The sequence below is a fragment of the Schistocerca americana genome, chromosome 1 (assembly GCF_021461395.2).
Source record: "Schistocerca americana isolate TAMUIC-IGC-003095 chromosome 1, iqSchAmer2.1, whole genome shotgun sequence".
Classification (NCBI taxonomy): Eukaryota; Metazoa; Arthropoda; class Insecta; order Orthoptera; family Acrididae; genus Schistocerca; species Schistocerca americana.
Window position 1 is genome coordinate 717,351,484 of NC_060119.1, and position 24,301 is coordinate 717,375,784.

Consider the following 24,301-nt stretch of genomic DNA (forward strand, 5'->3'; position numbering starts at 1 on the left):
AAATCCATTCACAAATAGGATGAGGCGAAGATTTCTGATGTGCGTAAGGAACGTAAGGAAACAAGTGAAAAAGAAACCCGGAAAATACACCCATTTTAACTGATGAAGAACAAGAATTGTTAAATAACAGCCTACAGTTTAAAGGCTGTCCCGAGTATAAACTGAACATAATCAAAGAAATAATTGCCAAAACAAAAATTGTTACTGAAGTAACTAAGATGGCTAAATTTAACTCAAAAATGCTTAACTATTTAACATAAACCTAATACTTCACTCAGTAAAAAATTCACACAGTAAGAACTTTAATGAAAAACTTGAAACAGAGAACGCTATCATTGCTGAGGAACATAACGCCAATACCACTGTCGTGATGACGACTACATTAAGAAAACAGTCCCATTTAGCTTATATTGCATCGTCAAGATTGAAACGGATCCTAACAAAATTTTTCGTAATACGCGAAAAGAAAAACTAGTAACACCACTTTCCTTTTTAGAGACAACGAAAAGAAATGTGTCGTATTGATACGTCCCAGCGTTCCACACTAAGATCCCAAATTAAAATACTTAAAAATGAAAACTCAATTAGGCCAATTGTTAATAACAATATTTTCCAAATTATGATCTGAACAAGGTGATGAATAAGAAATTAAACGAAGCCTATATCTTTCAGCATTATTTCAGTGTAAAGAATAGTTACGAACTTACAAAAATTTTGACTGACATTAAAATACTGAGTTATGAAAAATTAACATCCTTAGACATTGCCAATTTGTACACCAATGTCGCTATAAAATAATGTACACAAATTATTAAGGATAACATGCTGTCACATAGGAAGCTTAGCACAGATGAAGTCAACAAACTGATAGAGCTACTCCACTTGTCGCTAACATACAACTACTTTGAATTTTTGGAGAAAATTTATCACCAAATAAATGGGCTCGGTAAGGGTAACAACCTAGCAGTTACCTTAGCATTTCCAAACACATAAAACACTAGAAAACAAAACTGTTAAATACAAACATTATGTAGAAGACATTCTGATTCTGGTTAAAGGTAATGGATGAGGCATTAATAATGCACCCAAAAATTAGTTTGTCTTTGGGTCAAGAGCAGAATAGTTCTTTTAATTGCATAGATCTGGCTACTGCTAGGGAAAATAACAGCATATGTTAGGTTCAAAATGGTTCAAATGGCTCTGAGCACTATGGGACTCAACTGCTGAGGTCATTAGTCCCCTAGAACTTAGAACTAGTTAAACCTAACTAACCTAAGGACATCACAAACATCCATGCGCGAGGCAGGATTCGAACCTGCGACCGTAGCGGTCTTGCGGTTCCGGACTGCAGCGCCTTTAACCGCACGGCCACTTCGGCCGGCGCATATGTTAGGGATTTTTAGGAAACCAACATGTAATGTTGTTACAATTAATGTGTTTTTGTTTCATTCACTTGTTTATAACATTAGCTTTCTTTTTAAATTCCATGATCCATCGCCGTTTGCGATTGCGCTTACAAGGCGAAATCGACAAAGAAATTGCTATCTTAAAACTGGTTGTAGTAGTGAGAGTGTATAACACAACCGATGTTACCAATATGTATAATAAACTTTTAAAAAAAGAACCTTTCATGCAATGCCAATAGCGTTTTGCGTAACAATAATAACCATATACTTAAAACTAAATTTGTAGCCAGGGACTAAAACAGTCGTGTCTCACATAAGACTGAACAATGCTTCAGTAAAACTAATGTTAACCATGGTTCCCGAACAACTGACACTCTAAAAGTACGTCTTCAGCACCGAATTGGTCTTAAACGAAATAAGTTTGATAAATGAGGAGTGTATAAAATTAAGCAAAATGACTGAGTTCATTTTTTTATTGGTTTGATGCATCGTCCTTTTGATACTCGTTTTGGGGAATATATTTATGCTCAGAATAAAACGGCCATTGGCGTACACATCGCTCCAGCGGAACATACAGTGCAGGATATTGGGCATGGCATAGAGCGATGCCGTGCGGCCAAAGGATGGATGCTTGATTTATTGGAGGGAAAAAAAATCCTGAACATCTACTAAAAGAACAATGGGAATTTAATCAGGACTACTTCTGCAATATTTTTGATGAACTTCTTTAATTTTATATGGTTAGCTTGTATTGGAGATATGTTTGCAATGTGTGCTCCCTGACAAATATGAGCGACACTACGGTCTTCCTGCATCCGTCTGCTCACACGCCCTCTACGTCGGTCTCCGCTGTGTTCACATGCTGAGAGACGGCGCTTCAACCACGTTGGCAGTCTTCCAACTTCTGTTTGTTATTTTGGCTGCTTGTTCTTAATACCTTTTATTCTGTACTGATACGTTAGCATTCATATTGTCCTCTTTGCCTTTTAATATCAATTAAATATGTCGCCTTCTCTTAGCAACTGTTCTCTCTTACATGGTCATGAATTCATCACTACGATTTCGACATTAGATGATCAGAAGTGTTTTGAGTTTTGTTCTTGTACTTAATCTTTACTTTTAGTCTTACTTATTACAATTATACTTCTTTTATGTAATAAGTTTTATAACTGTGCGTAATCGCGCGTCACCTTCTGACTTGTCTAGAACTCTTGATGAACCTTGGCAATCACACACAACTGTTAGTTTAGTTATGGATTCGAATAGGTCACATGCGAGTTTGACCTACTTCACATACCTGTATGTGTTTTCCTCACGCCTTCAATAAGTTGCGCCTTGTAACGATGAACTGTTAGAAAATTTTGTACTCAAGATCAGTTTTATAAGCACGGTTTGTTTCTTTATTCACTGTTATTCGTATGGTCTGCTTATCGCAACATATGACTCTTAGACTGTTTGCCGCGCGGGTTAGTTTTGCGGTCTACGGCGCCTTGTCACGGTCCACGCGGCTACCCCCGTCGGAGGTCCGAGTCCTCCCTCGGATGTGGGTGTGTGTGTGTTATCCTTAGCGTAACGTAATTTAAATTAGAGTACGTAGTGTGTAAGCTTAGGGACCGATGGCCTCAGCAGTTTGGTCCCATAGGATGTTACCACAAATTTCCAAATTTTTATGCTGTTTTATTATTTGTATTGAAATTGTTTCTTCTCTTTCACGCCTATACGTTTAGAATCACTGTTTTTATCTCGTTGGTATAGTCAGCGTTTTATTGAAGTTGTCTCTAATATGAGAATGGTATGTCTTACATATTTATTACTTCTCTGCTTTTGTAATGCCATTAAACTGATTATGACTCACATTCATCTAATAGTTGAGTTTTCTTTCTTTCTTTCTTCTTGAAATATTTATATTCCTGCGTCAGTCTCATCTAAACAATTTTCTGTTTCTGCCTGTTCTTTCAGATCTGGGGATGGACACTACACTTTGCAACACAATTAAAGTTGTGTTTTTATAAACCTGTTAGTTGTCTCCGAATGAGGCGTAGAAGTTATAAATTTGGAACAAAGATGCCAAAAACTTGCTCTGTAGTGGTATATGAGCATGGCGCTGTTCGGCCTCGCGTTCCGGATCGGCAACGCTTCAAACAGCGTGGTGTCGACACAAAGGAAATAGAAGAACACAGAAGTTCATGTGAAGTGTAAGCTGGTCAACGCCATCGTGAACGTGTTACACGATTGGGAGGTCAGCACACTCCCTCTTACCCACGTTTCACCCTTCTTTTGGCGCCTCTATGATGGAGATTATAACCGCGAAGCCCAGCGTTCAGATCTCACAGTTTTCTTATGGGTGACCGAGGAAAACATTTCAGACACACCGCCGCTCACAACTGGCGCGGAAAGGCCTCAGAGCGTGGCATGAAGGGTGTCAATTAAACCACCCAGTTCCTTGAGGTGTTGATTCCCACACATTTCGCTGTCGAAAACGACAGCTCGCAGTGCAATGAGCAACAGGGGGACCTTGTTAAAAATTTGCAACCGCTGACAACCTCGGCCCATTCAACACTTTTCTTAGGAAGTCACGTTGCTGCAACCTCATTGAACGTTATCTCACCCCTTTGGAGCGTAATATGACAGCAACTGTTGTTGTGGCATACAAGGTGAAACCGCTAGGGAGCGTTCAAAACCATTCGATATATACGAACGTTAACTGAAGAAGAAAAACGTTTGTATGCTTTTTCATCCTTTCTTTCTACACACTGCCGTGGCGTTACAGCAAGGGAGTGCGACATTGACACACGAGTGAATGAGACGACAAAGGGTTCCTCTAAGACCACCCAGATCGGCAACTTCTTTGGTGTCACTCGCCCATGTTTGTTGGCACTTTAAAAATGTATATGTACAGAGGCAACTCGTGATGGAATCCTAGGTGCCTGGAGGAAGGCTACACTAGCCCCAGCTAGCGGACATATGTAACTGGAGGGGTGTCAAGGGGTATAGTAAAAATTTACAGTCTGTAATTCACGCTCCCATAATTGTTTCAAATCCACTGAAAAGTGAAAAAAAATTTAAGTCGCACTCACAAAATCATTCCAAATCCAGCGAAAAGTCAGAGTACGTAACTCAAGTGGCTGCTGGGCAGCTCGGCTGCATGGCCGAACGACAGACTCGCCAATAACGACCAAGAAACGCGCAAAAGACACTGACAAAAGACCACACACCTTTCGCTCGCCCTTAAATACTATCTGTGGCGTCACACTACTGAATCCAAGTGAGACACTTAAATTGTGAATACCATTCAGATTTAAAGCTAATTGCACAGAGATATAACATACTACAAAACCGGTGAAACTGCTGTGGTCATTCTGCAACTTATTGTTAAATTAACAACACACTATTAAACAAGTTATTAACGATTTTGCGACGTGGCAGTCTTATGTAAAATTAGATACACGTGCCAAATAGTAAATTGTGTCTACTCATCCATTAGGATGATTAGGTATGGAACTTTGGAAACTCGCGCTGCCTTCGCATTACATACAAGTGTGGAGATTTATAATATTTTAATTAACTCATCTGTAGTTCTTTATACGCATCCGTGATTAGGAAAGTATCTTTTATAATGATCTTCATATGCATCCATGGTAAGGAAAGTGTATTTTATAATGTTCTCTGATGTTGTGATCTTTTATTTTATTCTTCACATGATCATAATGCTTCAGCGGCTTAGTTGTTATAATTTTATAATTTATAAAATTAAAAACGATTTCCACTTTTCCAGTTGTTCATCCTGGAATCATGCATAAACTGCAATGAGCTTGACCTACTGCTGCGATTTTTATTGTGCACTTGGTTTTTCTTTTTCATATCTGTAGGATCTGTAACTTATTTTCGTTGAAAATATTTCAATATTCACATCTCATTTCGCCAACTTTGGCCACCATTGTGTCTTCTGGACACTTCAGTAAACTGTACAAGCTCTGGCCTCGGAAACTCCTGCGACCAGCACTCATCCCGCAATTTATCTACATTCCTCTCTCGGTCGGCGGACATGTGTAAGGGTACAGACGTTAATCCCGTGCGTAACATAATGAATCTACCATTACTTAGCCCTGTCAGGGTGGGGTAGCACAAATGGCACAGGGATGTCCCATATTATGAAAGAGGTGCGGTTTTGGTGCCTGCCTTCTTTGATGCGTGGGAATGAATCAACCTCGTCTGAGAAACCCAGCGGTGTACCGTGAGCGAGTTTTGTGAGAACGTTTATATTTACGGATTAATGTTATTTTTGTATTAACTGCGGCGAGAAAGCCTGAATCAGCTTACGGAATGGACTGGATTCAAGCATGAAGTGCAGAATCGAGCACGAAAATTTAACAAATGTGGATTAAAACTAATTTCAGATTTGATGCAAGAATATTGAGTGTATGATGGCGACTGTATCGAACGTAAGAGCAACAGCTAATTCAAAGAGAACTGCAAAACCGTATGCGTGCAAAATGTGAAGTGAATTCTCATTAGGCAGTATAGGGACATTTTTCTTGCAACGCAATACATTCGCTGTTCATTTAAATTGCGTATAATTTCAACAGACCTTTACAGCATTTTTATATTTAGGGAATGGTATGCAGGAGCTGTAGGTATTCTGACTGGCACGTGTCACTAGGTGGACGGTTAGAGACTTTAATATTGTGAAGCGTGTTAGGCGCAAGTCTGTCCTCCAGTGCTGCCCTTATCTAATCGGTTCGATGCCCAAGAACTCCGACAGCAAACTAATGAGGTACAAATTTTAAGATCACTTGCTTGTGAATATGTTTCAAAAAATATTCTTAAATTTGTGCTTAGAATTTTATATTAAAAGAATTGAATTAGGCATTGAGAAGTTATTTATAAACCGATTTCTCTTGATGTACGGTCACACCCTTGTTTCGGCTGCTTTCATACGTCAAGTCTCATTACACTTCCATTCGAGGAAGGCATACTAAACGACCATTTCTCGAGCTTTCAGCCCTGTTAAAGATACGCTTAGTGATGGTCTTACGTTTTTCCTTGCGTGTCTTTGCTTTTAGAGCGTTGTTTTGCTTATAAACATTTGTATTGTTTGAGTTTTTGTTATTTTGTCAGTCTCGAAAATTATTATGCCTCCAAAAAAGTGTTTTGGTACTGGTGTGAAGTTCTAGATTTGCTATAAAAATATTCTAGGTTCAATATGAAGCAAACACTGGAGCAACTGAGTCCATGAGGGCGGCCAAAGCTGATAAGTGGGTCCTTGAAGCAACTAAAGAGGCCCGAATAACAAGGAAAAACAAAGAAAGGAACAGAAAAGATGGAAAACATGTAAACCAACAAGATTATGCAGCTAAAATGTATTAGGAACAACAGAGATAGATCAAATATGACTCTGAATTGAATTTCCTGAGAATTAATTTTTCCGGTATGCTTATTTTTTGCATAAAAAATCTAGTTGAGCTAGAGGTTCTAAAATTTTTGAAATGTCTTAGGATACTATTCGCAAAAAATTAGACTGCAGACGCTAACGTACTACCAAAATGAAGAAAAATACAGACTGATTACTTACAGACAAGAAACCTTAATTTTGATTATCATATGTAACTATATGTAGAATAAAAGCGTGTCACTTTTTAGATGTAAATTTCAAACATCTAAGTAAGATAGTTAGTCAGTGAATAGATTCGAAGTTTTGAGCGGCAAATGAAACATATAATTTTGTGATTTTCGCAAAAAATTGTAAAAACGTCAGTATGAAAACTAAAATGGCTAACTGTATATTAAAATGTTCAACAATAAACACTCCTATAGTACTACAATTTTCATCCAAGTAACAGCCTTTCTTTTTTTTTTTTTTTTTAGAGCCAAGTAAACTTCATGAAAAGTGCTACAATTTTTCCAGGCGTTCACAGGCAAGCTATCTTAAACGACCAGTACTGTGGAAAACTTACATTGTTGCCACTTAACAAGACTGAAAAGTTTAGCATCTTCACGTGACAACTACAGGTGTTGAAAAACGACTCAACTATTTCAGTCTTTGGATACGACCGCGACACAGAAGTCAAAGTACTAGTATCAGCTTATAAAGAACTAAATGAGAAAGGAAGCAAAATATTGCCATGGCACACTTTTATCTTTCTGAGAAAAATGCTGTTTAAAGTTTCAAAAAATTCTATTAATCAGATTTTTGTATTTTACTCTAAGTACGTTTACTTGTGTTGCTTTATGTCAGATAGTGCATTTTTCAGTTTGTATAACGGCATGTATATCTGAAAAACTTTACGTAAATTCCAATTAAATGGAGGCATGCACGAATAATGGTGGCTTAGCACTTTCTTGACTCAAAACTTGGCACTATATGTCAGTAAATAACGATATTTATTAATTACTATCTATTACATACTAAATATTTGACAATATATAATAAAAGTGTATTTTAATGTGATATATGAACCAAATATCGAGCAAATGAAAAATATTCTTTCTCAATGATAAGCACAAACTGTTCAGTCAACATTAAGAGGATAGTCAGAATCATCACCACTTTCTTCGCCTCCTGTCTCTTTGCACTTAATACTATTATAAAATGAAAGGTACACTAGTGAGAGGAACTGGAGTAGAGCTTTCAAATCTTTGAATTTTTTTTAGACAACTGGAATTGGTTGCCTGCATTTCTTATTGAGCCGAACATCTGCTGACCGTCCTCGATTCGCAGTTGTGATTGGAGCTGCTTTACCAAGCTTAGTACATTTCACATACATTGTTCCCGCTGTTATACTCAGGAATCTGAAACTCTGAACGTTGGCGAACTTAAGAGGCATTCTGTTATCAGCGGTTGTCCTCTTCCATATTTTTTTCAAAAAGCAGACAGTTCCATTAAAAACATCTTATTTTCCATAGTGGTGACTTTGAATGGTTTCTTCTTGCAGCTTTTCGAAATATCTTTCCACTCATTAGTGGTATACACATTTCCGTAGTGAGTTCTCTTGAACTACCCGATTCTAGAAAGATGCTCCTCTGTAGGAAGAAAATTGTGACTAGAGATAAGAAAGCTGTGCTCCATAGAATCAAATTGGCTACTGGTTACTAAATGGTGCCAATTCGTATTCTACCCCGCACAGTTTTCTGAGAACACAACAAGTTTTTTTGTGTTGTTAGCACTGCTGATTTGCAAGTACTTCAGAATACAGGTAACAATTTTGTCACTACGTCGCTTTGCCACCGCCTCAGTTCACAGGAACATGTACCACCCTATTTAGCACAGTCATGGACACCGAAACTAAAAGTCCCCTATTTGGGTTTGTAGAACGCTGATCCAGTTGTCAACATAGTAGTAGGAAGCACTTGCTGAAAATCCACGGTTATTACTTGGAAGTCAGCGTTTTCCTTCGCTTCTTCAGCTCCCTATTGTAGGAGATTCTTCATTCCCTCTGCTCTGAGTAAATGTGCTTCGTTTTCGGCTTCGAGCATTAGAAGTTCAAGTTCATTTAATGTAGTACTGGCATTTTCTTTTTGTACGGTTAATTCATCACACGTACTGCACGTATCCGACTGGGGAATCTTAAATCCAGTGTTGAACTCTGTACAAAATATACGTCTGTATATGTCGGCACTGACAGTTCCTTTGCACCATGGTTCATAATAGTCTATGTAAAAAGACTGTATGGTTAAGTCATGGTTCAGATAAACTTTACTGGGTTTTTGGCTTCTTGAATTCTGTGACTGGTATTTCGGAATAAGGCGAATGTGTGTCCTAACATTCTTCACACGTTTGTTAGAGTACTTGTTTAACCTGTCTGAATGCTTTCCTCTAGCATCTGTTTACACAAAACTTGTTATTACCATTTTCCGAATACTTCGAAGACGTCCCTGTTTTGTGTAGCTCGTGAAAAGATAAAAACTAATCACAACAAATATCTACACATTTTCCTGAAATATTTACTGAATACGAATATGTAAAGCTTCTTCTAGATTCGTCGGCTTGCTTACGCTTTTTACGTTCTTCCATGATGTAATTGCGTTTGCCTTAATGCAAGAAAACGAGTACGCATTTTGTGTGTTGAAATCAGACACATTCCAAAAAGAATTAAAAACTGTGGAAGCTTTATCTTCTGTTAATACCCAGCACTGTTTTTTGCATTTACAGTTAGGTCCCAGCTCCTTTGCCGAGTAACTCTTTTTTATACTGTCACTGACGTGGGGAAAACCTTTGTTTCTTCTTATTTGTCTCTTAGTTTTTTGGGTACTATTTCGATTTCTGTTTCTCCAAAGAGCTTACCTAATCTTCATAGGTGTCGTGATGGTTGGTCTAATAGTAGTTTCATCCTCTATAAAAAAGGCCAAAAAAATGTAGGTTAAACGGTACAAAATAACAGTTTTAAATTTTACTGTATTTCATGAAGATTTTGTGTCAGTTTACTTAGTAAGTAAAGCAGACTGTCAACAATCTGGAGGTGGTTATTATTGTTGCATACCAATTAAGTCTTGATTTTGAGAAACTATAAATACATATGAAAAAAATTCGGCAATATAGTGCTATGCCCACTGCAGAATGCTACGCTACTTATTCAAGAATTACAAGGTCTATGTTTAATCTAGTATGCTGTATAAGCCTAATATAGAAATATGCGCCTCCTAATGTACTGAACATATTACCTACACATTCCATAAAGATGAGATAAATTATTTTGTTTATAGCATACAATGCAACATTAACTGGGCAAATATTTTTGTAATGCTGTGCTATGGCACAATATCAAAGAAAATGTAATACATACCACAGACGACTCTTTCTCAGAAGACTGTTCTTTAGATGTGTGAGGAATATATTCATCTTCAGAATCTAAGGAAACAGCTTCTGAATCACTAGATGTTCCGGAAATATAAAGCTTTTTCCATATTGATATCTTCCCACTGCTACAATCAGAAACGTCATCTTGTGAAACTGTGTGGCTTTGCTTACTCTTGCTGTAATATTCAAGCAATAAGAAGCTTGAGTTCCTGTGCTGCTATCTGTAGCTAAATATGAGAAACTAACGAAGATATTGGATAGTGCTGCACCTAGCGACGATGAAGAAACTACTAACTCAGTTTGTTTGTGAATTCCTAAGGGACCAAATTGCTGAGTTCACCGGTCTCTAGACCTATACGCTAATGAAGCTAACTTAAGCTAACTTATGCTAAGAACAACACATACACCCATGGCCGAGGGAGAACTCGAACCTCCGGCGCAAGGGGCCGCGCAATCCGTGACACGGCGCCTCAAACCACGCAGCCACTCCACGCGGCAATAACTAAGTTAAGAGGAAAGTGTGGCATAACACTTTCTTGTTCCAGTTAATTGTGTAAATGATACCATTACTACTATTCACTGTATAAAACCTCTGGAAAGCAGGGAGAAATAGAGGCCAAAACCCACAATGAAGAACACGTATTCAACCAGATGCAACGTCACAGCGTTCAGCAGCCATCAACTGCAGAAACCGACTGAATAAGTATCACAAGTGCTGTAGGCGAATAATTGAAATCACTGCTGCAAGCGAGTATTTATTATTGGTGTGATGTTATAATATATTAATATAATAAGTTTTTTTTTTAAAAAGTCATCAGTCCTCTGACTCGTTTGATGCAGCCTGCCACGATTTCCTCTCCTGTGCCAACCTCTTCAACTTAGAGTTACACTTGCATCCTACGTCCTCAATTATTTGTTAGATGTATTACAGTTTCTGTCTCCCTGTCTCCCTCTACAGTACCATCGAAGCTATTTCGTGATGTCTTAACAGATTTCTTACCATCCTCTCCCATCTTCTTGTCGGTATTTTCCATATATTCCTTTCCTCGCCGATTCTTTGGAGAACCTCCTCATTCCTTAGCTTATGAGTCCACCTAATTTTCAACTTTCTTCTGTAGCACCACATCCCAAATGCTTCGATTCTCTTCTTTTCCGGTTTTCCCACGCTCCATACTCCATATATTACTACCATACATCGCTGTGCTCCAAACATACATTCTCAGAAATTTGTTCCTCAAGTTAAAGCCTGTCTTTGATACTAGTAGACTTCTCTTGGCCAGGAACGCCCTTTCTGCCAGTGCTGTTCTGCTTTTTATGTCCTCCTTACACCGCCCGTCACGGATTATTTTGTTGCTTTAGTTATCAGAATTCCTTAACTTCATCTACTTCGTGATCACAAATCCTGATGTTCAGTTTCTCACTCTTCTCATTTCAGCTTCTTCACATTACTTTCATCTTCCTTCGATCTACTCTCAGTCCATATTCTGTACTCATTAGCCTGCTCATTCCATTCAGCAGCTCCTGAAATTGCTCTTCACTTTCATTGAGAATTGCATTGTCATCGGTGAATCTTATCACTGATATCCTTTCACTTTGAATTTTAATTCACTCTTGAATCTTTCTTTTATTCCCATCATTGCTTCTTTGATGTACTGATTGAACAGTAGTGGCGAAAGACTACATCCCTGTCTTACACCCTTTTTAATCCATGAACTTTATTCTTGTTCTTCCACTCTTATTGTTGCCTCTTGCTCTTGTACATCTTGTATTTTAACCATCTTTCCCTATAGCTTACTCCTATTTTACTCAGAATTTTGTCACCTTCCAACTTTTTCCAAGTCGACAAATCCTGTTACCATGTCTTGATTTTTATTCAGTCTTACTTTCTTTATCATCGAAACATCAGAACTGCCTCTCTGGTGCCGTCACCTTTCGTAAAGACAAACTGATCATCCAACACATTCTCAATTTTCTTTTCCATTCTTCTGTATGTTACTCTCGTTAAAAACTTGGATGCATGGGCTGTTTAGCAGATAGTGCGATAATTCTCGCATTTCGTTCTTGCAGTCTTGGGAATTGTGTGGATGACTTTTTTCGAAAGTCAGTTGGTATATTACCAGACTCATACATTCTGCACACCAATGAGGCAATTTTGTTGTCACTTTCCCCAGTGATTTTAGGATGATGGAATGTTATCTACCCCTTCTGCCTCATTCAGTCTTAAGTCTTCCAAAGCTCTTCTAATAATGGGTCCCCTGTCTCCTATTTCTTCTTCTATCACATCATCAGACAACTCCTCTTCCGCATAGAGGCCTTCAATGTACTCTTTCCACACATCTGGTCTCTCCTCTGCATTTAACAGAGGAATCCCTATTGCACCCTTAATGTTACGGCCCTGCTTTTAATTTCACCAAAGGTTGTTTTGATTTTTCTATATGCCTAGTCAGTCGTTCCGACAATCAGGTATCAGTGCAGTTGTTTCTATTGGTCACGGAGGACGTTGAACTGAACAATATTGTATCAATACTTACGTCATTTACAGACTAATAATTATAGCCATAACAAGTTACAAGGTTTTAGGTTGGTTAGTACCTCCAAGTACATGTGGCAAGAGCAAGCCATTAGCGCTTATTTTCCTCTGGGCAGCAGGCCAGATGCTGAACTGTGGACACATGGACACAAAACCATCAGTCTATACTGACAGGCGTAGTCCGCTTAGTGGTGCAGTATGACCGTGCAGAAACATCAGGTCGTAAAATTTTTTGCGTGTTTCTGGGAAGACTGTATGACGCAGAGATGAAGCAACCAACTCACAGATAGTGTACCTATTAAGGTACCACACATAAAAATATCTGCACTTATACCCGCTTAAAGAGTGCAAAAATTGTGTGTGACGAAATCTGGTGTAATAGGGTCGTTACAGTAGCGGTGGGTAATATTTAGGGCAAGTATTGGGAAGGGCAAGATAGTAAATAGGATATTTTTGTCATTGTTGAGTAGGTTAATAAATAAGCACATTAATCCAGACATTTTCAGTAACAGGTGGTACTACGGAAGAAATTGTAAAAAAAGTGAGCACACCTCAAACGAAATGACCGATAATCGTAGGGGAAATGATGGACGCTTGAAACATTATTTGAAGGCATGTTGATAGATTGAAGAGCATACACAAGCCGCACCTTCCGACTCGCAATTGGAGGCACTGAGAACACTTCTAAACCTGCTCTGTGAATGCGATGTTGGTTTTATTTCCGTTACACAGGTGTCTCTACATAGCGGTTTCCTGTGGTTAACTGAGTACTGAGAAGGGGATTTCTGATTTTAAAACATGATGGTACAGTTACAGCAATTCATGACGGTGCTGTAAACTTTTTTTTTCGATCGTTTGCTTCGGCAGCAGTAGACCTAGGATCTCTACATCTGCACTCGACAAGCCCCTTGTGGTAGGTGGCAGAGACTGCTATCACTTCTGCCTTCTCTCGAAAGGCGTGTGTAAAGTATGATTGTTGATAAGCCGCAGAATGAGTTCGAGTCCACTCTTCTAAGAACGGACACTTTCGGGAGTTATTAAAGTAAACCGCATTGTAAAGCAGAACGCCTCTCTTGCAGCGTCGGCAACTGGATTTGGATGAGTATATCCGTGACTCTTTCGCGCTTACTACACGAACCTGTAACAAAACCCGCTGCCCTTCTCTGCAACTTCTCTGTTTCCTCTATAAGTCCTATCTGGTAAGGGTTTCAGAGTGACGAGCAATAAAGTATGAGTCGACTGAGAATTTTGCAGAGTATCTTCTCTATGGGTGCACTACGCCACCTGAGGATTATTCTAATGAAACTCAACTGGGCGTCTCCCTTTCCTGCGATTAATTTCGTGTGGTCGCTCCCATTTCACTTGATCTATACATGTGCTCGCAGATGGATGAGGCTAATTCCATTGACTGTTCAGAATTCATGTAATCGTATTACAACGGAATTTCCTCTTATTTACACGCGAAACGTTAAAATTGTTTATGTTGAGGGTCAGCTTGCAATCCGTACACAAAGCGCCGATCGTTTCGCTACAACTTACCTCGCATTGTGATTTTGCGTCCCTGTGGAACAAAATTAAAAAATCACTTTTTCGAAACTCCGTAACTGTCTTCCATTCCTATGCATGTTTGAAATTTGACTCAAAGGTGCCTATAATCTCCTCTGCAACGGTGCAAAATCGAGGTGCCCTGTGACGTCACCCTCAGACTCGGTGACGCTTCAAACACCGAGGTGTCGATAAATATGAAAAAAAAGGCCACAGTCCAAAAGTTCATGTGAGCAATAACGCGAGTTACTGATATCACATTGGCACCAGATTTTACCAAAATTCTTCCCAACGCCAGAGTGGACGTGCCACACGATGGGAAAGTCGTCTCATCCCCTCTTACCCGCAGTTCACCCATTCTTTCGACGCGTCTACGACAGAGGCCAGAACGGTGACGCCAGCGTTGAAATCACGATATCTTATGAGTGTGTGAAGGGAACATCACAGACACACTGCCGTCCAAAATCGACTTGATGTGGGGGCGTCCTAAAGGGTGTTAATGAAACCTCTACTGCTCTTGGGTCGTTGATTACCATACATTTTTTGAAACTTCCTGGCAGATTAAAACTGTGTGCCGGACCGAGACTCGAACTCAGGACCTTTGCCTTTCGCGGGCAAGTGCTCTACCAACTGAGCTACCCAAGCGCTTTGGTAGCTCAGTTGGTAGAGCACTTGCCCGCGAAAGGCAAAGGTCCCGAGTTCGAGTCTCGGTCCGGCACGCAGTTTTAATCTGCCAGGAAGTTTCATATCAGCGCACACTCCACTGCAGAGTGAAAATCTCATTCTCATACATTTCTTGGTTGAAAACGACAGTTCGCAATGCGATTACCAACAGTACGACGTTCTTAACATCATTCGGCTCTTGTACCAACCCCTGGGCGTTTCTACCCTACTCTAAGGACATCATGAGGCTGCAACCCCATTAAACGTGATCTGATCCCTTTGGAATGTAGTGCGACCTCAATTTTTGCACTGGTATTCAGTGTGGAGCCATTAGGATTCCTTCAAAACCATTCGATGTAATCTGAAACAAACCCGAAGCATAAAAGCGTCTTTATAATTTTTCATCCTTCCTTTTTGGCGTCCTCCTATGTCGTGATCACGGAGGGGTGGACTATCAACTTGTGGCTAAATAAAAAGTCAAAGTGTCCCTCTAAGACCCTCCCCCCCTCCAGTTCGGCAACACTCTTGGTGCCATCCACGCGCCTTTGTTGAGAACGCTACAAATGTACCTGTCAGAATCTTCGATACACATTCAGCCTCGCTGTTGCTTTAGCACCTGAGGGCTAGGCAACCCTTTCGACACCTTTAAGAGCGGTTTGCGCAGCCCATGAGTGACGTCGCAGGGCGCCACGCTTTTGGCACGTTATAGAGGAATGTTGTAGGTACCTTTGAATCAAATTTAAAACTTATACGTCGAAATGGAAAACAGTTACGGGCTTAAGACAAGGCAATCATTTAATCTTGTTGCTCCTTGCGTATTCAACTACATCATCCAGGAACAGCTACACGAAACATCAGACGTCATCCACGAGGTTCAAATGTTCAAATGTGTGTGAAACCTTATGGGACTTCACTGCTAAGGTCATCAGTCCCTAAGCTTACACACTACTTAACCTAAATTATCCTAAGGACAAAAACACACACACCCATGCCCGAGGGAGGACTCGAACCTCCGCCGGGACCAGCTGCACAGTCAAGGACTGCAGCGCCCTAGACCGCTCGGCTAATCCCGCGCGGCTATCCACAAGGTAATGTGTGCATATTGTGACCAGTAATGGTCCTGTAACACTCCCTCGGTGTGCTTCCGAAGCTGCTTTTAGGTCTGAAGATTTCTCTCTGTTAACGACGACAGCCACGCGGGATTAGCCGAGAGGTCTCAGGCGCTGCAGTCATGGACAGTGCGGCTGGTCCCGGCGGAGGTTCGAGTCCTCCGTCGGGCATGGGTGTGTGTGTTTGTCCTTAGGATAATTTAGGTTAAGTAGTGTGTAAGCTTAGGAACTCATGACCTTAGCAGTTAAGTCCCATAAGATTTCACACACATTTGAACATAACAACGACATGTTGTGCTCTGTTTCCTAGAACTGTCTGAATTGAATCCCAAAGCTAGGCCGATATTCTGTCAGCTCGTATTTTCCATACTTAACTTTCATAGCTTCTGAAGTTAGGGTCAAGTAACAGTGTAAGAACATCCCAATACGGTGTGGATTCGCTTTCAACCGAGAGAATGCTCCTTCAAGGATATGCGCCACATGCGGTAATATAACAAACGTCCCGTAAGGTATGCGGCAGTAAATCGAGCACTCTCGTTGCCGTGGCAACAGAGCGCGGGAGAGCGCGCAGGCACGGGGGGGGGGGGGGGGGGGGGGGGGAAGCGGCAGCCGCCGACGCACGCGGCACGCCCGCTCGCTCAGGTCGGAAAGGAGCGAACCGCGGCATAAAGCTTGATAAGCCGGCCGTAATACACAGCGGCGAGGCCGCGAGATGAGGCCGCCCGGCGGGCTTAACTATGACAAATGGCCGGCGCAGTTACCGCTTTATCCATTTGCGGAATAAGAAGGAACGGCCGCGCCGCCTCCCGCCCAGCAGCAGGGGCACGCCGCGCGATACGAAAGAGAGCAGCGCCGATCGGCCGGGAACTTGTCGGAAATTTAATATTGATGAAATTACAGGGCCGCCCAACTTTGTCTCCGCCTTTGCCGGGAAATGCACAAAAGGCCAGCTAGCTGGCGCTCTGTTATTCCGCGCGCGTAGCCCGATCGGAAACGTCGCATTCCTCCCTGCCTCCCTCCCTCCTTCCTTCCTTCCTCCATCGGTGCTGCGGGAAATTTCGCCTCTTAGACAAACACACGTACTTGGCCCACGCTTCTCAAGGTTTCGTGCCGGCGAAAAAATGTGGTATAGAGACGAAATATAAATATACTTGTTCCAGACTGGAGTAGATCTTGCAGCGCCAACTTCTTCCTAAACCGGTGGAACACCATCAAGAGCTTTGTATCGTGCGATGAACTGTGTTTGTGTTAACACAGCCGGCTGGTGTGGCCGAGCGGTTCTAGGCGCTACAGTCTGGAACCGTGCGACCGCTATCGTCGCAGGTTCGAATCCTGCTTCGGGCATGGATGTGTGTGATGTCCTTAGGTTAGTTAGGTTTAAAGAGTTCTAAGTCTAGGAGACTGATGACCTCAGATGTTAAGTCCCATAGTGCTTAGAGCCATTTGAACCATTTGTGTTAACACAGCCGTAAGATACAGCAAAACAAAGCTCTCTGAGGCATATTGGATCCTTCTTTCCCACGGGTATATCACCAAGTTGATTTATGTTTGGCTTACCACGAACTACTTCATGTGGAATGGCGATTTTCGCCAACAGATGAAGTTGTCGACATGTATAGTCCATTTAGTGTTGTGCTTGCCAGCGACTTCATGGAGTGTTTCGAAAGACTGGCACGGACTTAAGGAACATTGTAAATTGTGATACAGACGATCTTGACACCTTCGTGATGTGGAGCTGTGGTTAGGAACGGCTCGACGACTTCCTAAGAGGTCTGAACAGTCTCCATGTCAGCATTAAATTAACTATGGAAGAGGAAAAGGATCAACAACTACCATATTTGATTGCGCCACCTGGGCCATTGCGTGTATGACTTTCAAGTCATCACCCAAGCCAGAAAATAAGGATGTTTGGTAGCCTCGTAACGTATGTGCGATGGATACACGAGCCACAGTATCTCAGATGCGCGAGAAATGGCACATAGAGTGCCTCCTGAAGAACAGTCGCTACTACACCAGCGATACGAGAAGTGTCACGAAACCAAACACCACTGAAGAGACACATCAGATGAAGAAGGGTCGAGCACGGCATTTCTGCCGTACATCCCAAATGTGAGAGACAGACTCGACCGAATATTGCACAAACGGGGCGTAAAGACTATTTACAGGGCCACCAAGAAGAGCGTAGAGTATCTCAGGTCGCAATATCGGGGGTGTACAACATACCGTGTACATGTGCAAAAGTCAATATTGGAATGATCCATCAATTCATTAAGAACAGGATCATCCAACAAGAACGGTATTGCAGGTTTGAACAGGTGCAACAATTGCCTGTAGTGGAACGCGTACTGTTTGAGATAAATCGCCTAATTAAATTTGCCGACACGTAGGTTGTCGCTGTCAAAAAAGTAATGTGGGCGCCCTTTTGCTCAGGGAAACTTTCATAAACCGTCATAAACATGACAGTTTTGATAAGAAAAAAGAAACCCTCCCGCTAAACGAATCTTGGATTCCCGTGCTTCAACGAACGACCGTTGCAGGCAGTAATGGATGAACAACAGCAATAACGACCAGGACGTTAGCGTGGTGATCTTTTCCAGCCCACCACCACAAGGAAGACCGAATCTCTCAATGGTAAACATTCGTGCTGCAATAACGTCAGAGAATCCACTAAACGATCATCGGCATCAGACTGCGAGACGAGAATGAACAAGAACCACGTCATGAGCTGTCGCGAATTCTGAACAGTTCTACGGAACACTTTTAGGCTGTTTTCGCACTAGAGCAGCTATCATCGGCAACTTGTTGCTGTCGACACTTGACACACTGAAAAGGTCTGCTACACAGCCGGGCGACTTCCGATCCCAAGCCACTTCCAGCAACAGACGACCACAAGTGCGTCTGTCATTGTGTTTCATATGGGCCAGCTTTCTGGTATTCGTCAAGTACAAAAGAAGGAAAATAAAACAATGGTTACGTCGTAACAACAAATTTCGTGAAACAAAGAAAAACTTCATTTTTTTTATCAACAACAGAAGGGCGACTCAGATATGTTCTTCAGCTATTTATGAATACTTGCAGTCTCCTTACAAGAACTACTGAACAGCATTATATTTCGGTTGCTGCAGAAGATTGTTCTGCATTCACACGGACATTCTCCTCCTACGATGTTGTTTCTTATAAAGAGAATAAAGTAATTTAATCATGGCGTACAATGGTTTCATCAATTTGGCTTACAGTGAGTTGACAAATACCAGTTGTCGTGAACAGAGGAAGATACATTTTCTCTTCAAAGATAAACAGTAACCATGCCGTACAATAATTTCGCTGCGTAAGACGTAAAATGACTCGACACATGCTAATAGTCGAGAACGGACGAACATACGCTTCCTCTTCCAGGATAAACAGTAATTTTAAAGTGTTATCTACAGTTCAGAAAAAAATTGTTCAAATGGCTCTGAGCACTATGGTACTTAACATCTGAGGTCATCAGTCCCCTAGAACTTAGAACTACTGAAACATAACTAACCTAAGTTCATTAGTCTCCTATTCATCCTCCCCCCCCCCCACACACACACACACACACCAGGACGGAACCAGTGTCTAGAGAAAAATCTATTCACAAGTGTGAGGAAGTGTTCTAGATGTATCGGAGGTGGACATGGATACCAGCCCAGTGTACGTCTAGTGGGATGTGGGAAACCACCTTAAAAACCACATCCAGGCTGGCTGCCACACCAGCCCTCGTTATTAATCTACTGGGCCGATTAAAACCGAGGCCGGCGTGGCTTCCAATCCTGGAAGGGAGCATTTAACGTGCACGGTTATCAGGCGGGTAGATACAATGTAGATTTATCTGCCTTTGTCCCGCATCTGCACAGGGCTGGCATGATTGTTGACGGATTTCGCAGGGTTAATTTGAGGAGTGGCCATATGCCCTTTCTGTTGACTCCCCTCCCCTCCGCCACTGAGATACAATAGAATATGTGTCCCTCTGTAAGTAATGTGAAAGTGAGCGAAAGTTTTCTAAATGTTTTGAATCGAGAAAATGACGCGGGTCGTGAGTACCAGCTCGGTATTCACGTAGTGGGATGTGAGAAACCGGCTAAAAACCACTTCCAGCCTGGCCGGCGCACTGACCGTCGTCGTCAATTCGCCGGGCGGATTCGATCTGGGTCCGGTGCATCTTTGCGCCCTAGAAACGGCGCTTTAACACGTGCGCCTGTCTGGGCTAGATACACATATAAATGGAGGTAACAAATCAAACAAACAGACAGCGACTCTTCCACACTAAACTACTCAAGTATATCCTAAACAACCTCGGAAATTTTGTCGGTATTGTTCGGGTTCACCCCACATATGTGGTGCAACACTTTCTTTGAACAGAATAGAAAGCGAGAGAGTATCGTCAGCCTTATTTACAGACGACGTGGTGAACGGGATTGCTTGTGAGAAGACTGGGCATAATACGTGGAGGCGGAATGAGAGCGGAGCAGGGCGCCGCGTGGCGAGAACGGGTGGCGCGGAAGCTGCCAGCAGGCGGGTTGCGGGCTGCGGCACTTGCAGGCGCCTGCGACTGCGACTGCGGCTGCGCCCGCGGCGCGATAAAGGCGGCGCAGATAAGTTGCTATTGTGGCGACTGTGATAGGCGCCGAGCGTCGGCGCAAACTGGCGATTATTTTTAAGGGCCTTGCAGGGGCTGCCCCGCTCTCCGTCCGAGGAGATTCTGGGCACAGCGCGAGAGACCCTCAAAACGACAAGCTCCTCCGAAAGAGGGTGAAATTACGGCTTTGTAGGCAGTGCAACATTAGTGTCATCGATTTTGCTTTCTCTCTCTCTCTCTCTCTCTCTCTCTCTCTCTCTCTGTATTTATTTCATTCTGTAGTTGAACCCACGGTTATTAGAATACACGGTAGGGACTGAAGTGTTGCTGAGATGTTTAAAAAAATTCTCAGTAAGTCACACGATATGAACAGACTATGAATACTAAGAAATTTTAGGTAACTCGAATGCAGTGACGAGAAAGAGAAAGGTCCAATGGCGATGAGTAAAAGGTTGTCTGACGGAACAGTATGACAAAGCTCTTACTTGATAACGTTAGTGAGGATGAGGAAATTTTCGACAAATAAATGTTAGGGTGGTTCTGCTTTGTAGTAATAAATAAGAAAGAACACGTAAAGTGTGCTTTCACTATACTACTGAAAAATTCGCCCTCAATCTTTTTTGCTCTGTCCACCGAAAAAGTAGAGAAATTTATATAAAGTTATAATCATTACACAGGAAATGAGGAAGGTAAGGCGTTTTCAAGGAAATCCGTTTTGTATCAAAATTACAATATAATCTCTTTCGACACAGGACAGGATATGCTACTTAATGTCCACAGCTCGATATGAGATAGAGAAAAGCGCAGATACGCGGAAGAAAAAAAGGAAGAAAGCTAATTTCGTTTGTTAAAAAATTAATAGCATGACATCTCGATACCTATAATGGTGCGGCCCATTAATTATGGTCTGTGGCCACTGCATGACACATTTATTACTCTGAAAATTTAGGTTATTTCGTAAGATAAAAAAAGAAAAACATTGGTTATTTCGTAAGATAAGAAAAGAAAAACTATCATTTTCGGAATAAACGTAAAATCACATACACGTATTCGAGTGCCTGATACGTATATTTCCCATAGCAACATAGGTAATGTTTTAAGATCATGGGCGTCGCCTTAGTTGCAAGCTCGTATGCAAGCGTTCAGTAGCCCGTTAAACCTGTTTCGTTGCCATTCTGTTTTTGAGTGAATACAAGGTTCTTTATGGGAGAGTGTGTTCTTATCAACGACTGATGACTAAGAGTAGAGATACACTATAGTTAGTTCATCTGTGTATTGAGCGGTTCTGAATATCTCGTATTGTTTTCAGCGAAAAATAATGGTTACCTGTACGATCGCGAGTTGTACTGACCGCTTCAGGCTACGAAAAAAGTACATTTTTCAGTGAGGAACTGGCTTCAGACAAGTTCAAGAGCATCTTTACTTAAATAAACTGAACGGATTATGGAATTCATTTTGAAATGGAAAGAGAATTTCGACTCTTTCACAGTAATTTCACTGGCGGAATCCCATAAGTTATTATAATATTAATAATTAGTAATATTAATAATAAATAATAAATTAATAATATTAATAATAAACACTAAATATCCAGGAATGAAAGACTTCAATGTTATGTGTTTTGTAACGACACGTATTTTCATCAGATTGAAAGGCAATAATTGTATGAAGTGGATTACGAAGCAAGCAGATCAGATTGCTCAGACTGCGAATGGACATGAAGGTAGAAGAAAAATCAACGTTTCAGTATTTAGTAAAGAATGAAAACCACTCAAGATGAGAAACAGCAAAAGCAATAAGCGAACAAAGAAAAAAAGTGAAGAAAATGAAAAACAGTATAGCTAGATTTTAGAAAATTACAGTCTTTTAGGTATTTCTTAAACAAAATTTTATATAGTGACAAAGTTCTGAATAAAGGCAAATTTGTTTCTTTATTTAACTAATATATAACCTAATAATAATAATAATAATACAGTATAACATGAAAAATTCTAACTGTATTCCCAGTTGTATACGAGTTAAACTGCCCATAAGCCCCAACGCACACACACACACACACACGAGTTAAACTTGTGTGCCTATAAGCTTCTATGCGTTACAGTAAGACGAAAGAGACTGTGGAGACATCACCGCTTGCAGCGCATTTGCGTGTGAGACTGAGTGCTCTTGTAACCGCGTGTAAACCCTTCCTACAGTCCCTTTGTCGCAGTATATGAGCTGACAGCTCTGTTATAGTGACAGCTTCCTGAGGTCATATTGAAGTTACTTGCCTGTTTACGGAGCTCTAGCAAGCCTGGGGTACCTGTAAGACAGATTCTGCGTACCAAGAAAACAGGAAGAGATACAGTATTAGCTCTGCCGTGTATCGACGACGCCGACATCTTACTCTTCTTGACTTACCAGCCACTGACATCGGGTTACCTAGCACTTAAAGCTAGCCAAAGGTTCTAGCACAGAAAGGGAACCAATACTGTAGAACCTGGTGTATTATAGAACAGCGCTGCTTGAGCCCCACTTAAATAGTTCTAGAAATCTCGGGTTCTGCTCGAAATTTCAATCTAACGATTTCTGTTGGTACTGTCTCCACGGTAGGTCTTATCGTTGTAATTTATTCTCCCGATCACAACTACAGTTTGTTTAATATCATTATTTCGTTTATTATGCATTTAATGCTCAATTAATTTTCTTTCTTCTTTCATTTGAAAGTTACCACTGTGTTTTCAAGTAGAGTAAGAGCTGGTAACATGTTCAAGTAATATTTTCTGAAGGAGAAAGTTTTTACCCTTTTTAGCTTTACCTGAAAATCACCTAACAGATTTATATATTCATCCGTGCAGCATGAGAATTATAGCTGCAGATTTGTTCAAATACAATATGAGTTCTACAATCCTAGAACCTCATGAAATTTACCTATATCTGTCAAGCAATTGTTAATTTTTAAGAGAGCTAAAGCTTGTTGTTGTGGCTGGTTTGTTCTCTCTATGTCACTGACCAAGTCAAATGTCATGTAATTGCTCGAACAGAGCTCGATACCGTATCGACCACTGATCTGTATCGCAAAATTCCGAGCTCCTTCGAATGTATTGTTTGCCCAGCCCTACTATACAAACATTGATTTATTTGCTGTATGTAAATACTGATTTATTTTCCCTCACTAATGTTTCTTAAAAGTAAAACAAGGTTAGTGATGAGCATAATGAGGTGGCGCCTGCAGGTTTTTTGCCTTATACCGGGATTATCTCCAATAGGATTGACGGTATTCTGAAGAAATAGTGTGCGAGGTGTGGTTTTCAGCCATAATTTATTATTAGCGCTCTTTTGGAATCTGTAAAGGATGGTATTCGTTTGCGCAAGGCGGTTGTGCAGTTGTGGCACTCCATATGTCGATTGGCCATAAAAACAGCGGAGGATCGATGTATAGAGCGTAAGCGTTGCATACACATGCTTACAAGAGACCAAGAGACAGAAGAGTCTCCGACTACAGAATACTGATTTCGTAATATCCTACAGCTATAACTACACAGAGACTCTGGAGTGTGATTCCAGTTACTGGGATAGGAATACTAAAGAAGCTGCTAAGATTGAACTAGCAAGTGAGCTTATAAACAGAAACCTTTTCTGCCTAAATTCTGTTTGGTATCCTGCTCTCTCCTT